The sequence below is a fragment of the Rhincodon typus genome, chromosome 28 (assembly GCF_021869965.1).
Source record: "Rhincodon typus isolate 14 chromosome 28, sRhiTyp1.1, whole genome shotgun sequence".
Classification (NCBI taxonomy): Eukaryota; Metazoa; Chordata; class Chondrichthyes; order Orectolobiformes; family Rhincodontidae; genus Rhincodon; species Rhincodon typus.
Window position 1 is genome coordinate 37064295 of NC_063359.1, and position 4748 is coordinate 37069042.

The window sequence follows — 4748 nt, forward strand, 5'->3', positions numbered from 1 at the left end:
ACCTTGTTGTCTCGGATTCTCCAGCATCTGCAGTTCCTACTATCTCTAAGTCTGATCATTACTGTTTGTGGGTGAGGTAACTCCATAGAGGCTAGTATCCCATCACCCAGTCACCTTTTATTTAAACATGAACATTCCTTGACTTTAGCACTGCCTCTACAGAGGCAGGTACCAGAGTGTCAGTATTTCTGACACTCGACCATTATATGTCAACATGATGAGACGAGCTTATATCCCCAATCTGGGAACTCATACTCTATGATGTCCAGCTGGCTGACCTCATTACAAACACTGCAGCGCGATCTTACTTTGTAAAAATTGGTTGCTGTGTTTCCTACATTGTACCATGCACTACACTTAGAATCACTGATTTATAGAATTCCTACAGTGTGGAAGCAGACCATTCAGCCCATTGAGTCCACACCGACCCTTTGAAAAGCATCCCACCAAGACTCACCCCTCTACCATATCCCTGCATTTCCCATTGCTAACCCACCTAACCTACACATCCCTGGACATTATGGGCAACTTAACGTGGCCAATCCACCTTAACCTGCACATCTTTGGACTGTGGGAGGAAACCGGAGCACCCGAAGGAAACCCACGCAGACGCGGGGAGAATGTGCAAACTCCACACAGACAGTCACCCGAGGCTGGAATCGAACACAGGTCCTAGCGCTGTGAGGCAGCAGTGCCAGCCCTTGAAGAGCAATTCATCAGCTGCAAACTGATCTGAGATAGCATGGAAAGCGTACAAGAAAAGAGAAGCCTGGAGAAATGGATTGATTTCAGGTCAGCGGCCGCAAGAGCTGCAAAATCAATCAGACGCTCTGAGTCAGGTCCACCACATGGCGCGAGGAAGCCAAAAGAGGAATGAGGGAATAGAAGCAAAGCCAAAAAGGCAATCTGAGAACCAACAGGTGGCCTGTGCATGTGACACTGTTGTGAGTTTCCTCAGGGATGGGGATACAAGAACGTCATTGAAGAATGTCTTTTAGTCAGCACAACCCTCCTGTGCTGCAATCCTCTCACAGTAAACACGGCTGTCTTGTTTAGAAATGACACTAACCATGTTCTTAGGAACCTCTTCTCAATGCGCACAAGGATATTTGCGTTTGTGCTCTCTAGAAGCAGCATCCCTGAGGTCATTCATCATTCATTCTTCATCTGGTTCCTTTTACATATTTTGCTTTTTAAATTCCTTGTGTATTTTGTTTGTAAAAGTGAGAAACACCCTGTGTTTCAGCACAGAGGGAATTGGAAGTCCTGTGCATAATTCAGAAAAGCCAGCATACAATTTCAGCAGGGAATAGAGAAGGCGAATGGAATCAAAAACAGAAACTTGCTGGAAAAGCTCAGCAGGTCTGGCTGCACTTAAAGTGTTATAAGAAACAGACTGTACCAGCATGCTAGAAGTTAGATTAAGGACCACTGGTTAGTTAAAATGTTTGAAGGTGAAATTCAGAAAATGGAAGGTGATGCAGAATACCTATTTATCATTTGACCTTCACTGAGAGAAGGCCAGTCAATGGGCCAAATGGCGTCCTCTCTGTCTTAAAGATTCTGACTTTATGTTCCATTTCTGTTTAATATATAGTATTTTTTAAAAAAACCTTGATGTGATATGAGGGTTGCGAAAAAAGACACAATTTGTTACCCATCCCTAAATGGCCTTGAACTGAATAGCTTTCCGGCCAGTTAAGAGCCAAGCACATCATTGTGAATCTAGAGTCACCTGTGGACCAGACCAGGTAATGATGGCAGATTCCCTTCTTCCCTGTTAATCAATGATAGCTTCACAGTCACTATTACCCTGAGAGCAGTTTACAATCCCAGATGTTTTAATTCATTCATTTAAGTTGCACCAGTTTCCACGCTGGGACTTGAACCCAAGTCCATAAGACCATAAGATGTAGGCCATTAGGTCTGTTCTGCCTTCAACAAGATCATGGCTGATCTGATCATCCTCAACTCCATTTTTCCTGCCTTTTCCCCATAACTCTTCATTCCCTTATTGATTGGAAATCTGTCTATCTCAGCCTTGAGTATATTTAATGACTCAGTCTCAACAGCCCTCTGCAGTAAAGAATTCAACAGATTCACTACCCTGGGAGACAAGAAATTCCACTTCATCTCTGTCTTAAATGGGTGACCCCTTACTCTGAGATTATCCTCTCTGGTCCTAGACTCTCCCACAAGGAGAAACTACCTCTTCACATCTATCTCTCAGGTGCATTAAGAATTATGTATGTATCAATAAGGTTTCATCTCATTTCTGTAGACTCCAATGAGTATAAGCCTAACCTAGTAGCCTTCCTTCATAAGACAGTCCCTCCACACCCAGTATCAACTTAGTGATCTTACTTTAGACTGTCCCCAATGTCAGTATACTTTTTCTTAGATAAGGGGCACAGAACTGTTCACAATTTTCCAGCTATGGTTAGACTAGTGCCTTGTATAGTTTTAGCAAAACCTCCCTACTTTTATACTGCATTACCTTTGAAATTAAGACCAACATTCCATTTGCCATGTAAAAACTGAAAGAAGTGCGGATGCTGTAAATCAGAAACAAAAACAGAAAACTGCTGGAAAAGCTCAGCAGCTCTGGCAGCATCTGTGGAGAGAAATCAGAGTTAACGCTTCAGGTTGAGTGCAGTTCTGAGGAAGGGTCACTTGACCCAATACATTAACACTGATTTCTCTCCACAGATGCAGCCAGACCTGCTGAGCTTTTCCAGCAGTTTTCTGTTTTTGATTCCATTTGCCTTCTCCATTACCTGCTGAAATTGTATGCTAGCTTTTCTGAATTATGCACAGGACTTCCAAGTCCCTCTGTCCTGTAACTTTCTGCAGTCTTTCTCCATTTAAAGAATATTCAGCTCCTCTACTGTTCCTGCCAAACCTTGCATTTTCCTGCTGTATATTCCATCTGCTAAGTTTCACCCCGCTCACTTAAGCTGTCTGTGTGCTTCTGTCCCCAGAGCATTAGTCTGGGGGTCTAAGTTATTATCGAAGTGACATTACCACCACACTTCTGTCTCCCCACTGACAACTGACAGGGATGCTGTGATGGAACTATTAACTGGTCTGATGTGGGAAGTGTGTGAGAAACGTCATTGAAATGCTCATGCGTGAACTTGGGCTCAGGCAGAGGAAACGTGCCATCTATATCAGCAGGAAGCCTGGTGGCCTAGCATCACTTAAAGGGCTCAGCAGGTCTGGCAGCATCTGTGAAGAAAAAAGTCAGAGTTAATGTATCAGGTCCGGTTACCCTTCCTCAGAACCGGACCCAGTCACCGGACCTGAAATGTTTAACTCTGATTTTTTTCCCTTCACAGATGCTGCCAGACCTGCTGAGCTTCTCCAGCAACTTTGTTTTTGTTCCTGATTTACAGCATCCGCAGTTCTTTCGGTTTTCACTTAAAGGGCTGCTGTTTTAAGTAAATGAGGGTTCAGGCCTGAGCCAGAGATAGTAAGAACTGCCGATGCTGTAAATCTGAAACCGAAACAGAAATTGCTGGAAAAGCTCAGCAGGCCTGGCAAAGACGAAGCAGAGTTAATGTTTTGGGACCAGTGACCCTTCCTTAGAACTTAAGAGGTTCCAAAGAAGGCGGACCCAAAACATTAACTCTGCTTCATCTTTGCCAGACCTGCTGAGCTTTTCCAGCAATTTCTGTTTTTGTTTGCTACAATACTCTGCTGGACTAACATAGAAAGATGAAAAAAACATTTTTCTCTTATTGGGTTGAGAGTCTTTGGAATTCTCTTCCTCAAGAGGCAGTAGGTGCAGCATCTTTAAATATTTTTAAGTAGAGGTAGATAGATTTTTGATTACAAAGCGAGATGAAAGATAATTGGAGGGTGTGCAGGAATGTAGAGTTGAGCTTAAGACCAGACCAGCCCTGATCTTATTGTATAGTGGAGTGGCCCACTTGTTATTCATATGTTATTCACTTGTTATTCATAGGCATCACTCAATAAAGAGTGACTAGATTAGGGCTGAGGAAAATTCTTACTGTTCTCATTTTTTCAGCCATTTTAATTTCTTGTTGGACTTTACTTTGATTTGACTTATTATTGTCACACGTACCTAGTGAAAAGTTTTGTTTTGTGTGCAGTACAGGCAGATCATACCATTCAAAGTGCACTAGGATCATGGAACAGAGCAAGGAATACAATGTTATGGCTTCAGAGAGGGAAATCAACATTAAATTTAAATTTTCTAAGATCACTCAGAAGTCTAATAACAACAGGGAAGAAGCTGTTCTTGAATCTGTTGTTACGTGTGTTCAAGCTTCTGTATCCCGATGGAAGAGGTTGGAAGAGATTATAACCGAAATCGGAGGGGTCTTTGATGATGTTGGCTGCCTTCCTGAAACAGTGAGAAGCGTAGATGGAGTCAATGGATGGAGGTTGGCTTGCGTGATGGGCGGTGTTCACAACTCTCTGTAGTTTCTTACGGTCCTAGGCAGAGCAGTTGCCGTACCAAGCCAAGATGCATCCAGATAGAATGTTTTCTATGATGCATCTGTAAAAATTGGTTAGAGTCTTCATGGACATGCTGAATTTCCTTAGCCTCCTGAGGAAGTAGAGGCATTGTTGTGCTTTCTTGACCATGGCATCAATGTGGGTGGACCAGGACAGATTGTTGGTGATCACCACTCCTAGGAACTTGAGGCTTTCGACCATTTCCACCTTAGCACTATTGATGTAGACAGGGACGTGCCCTCTACCTTGTTTCCTGAAGT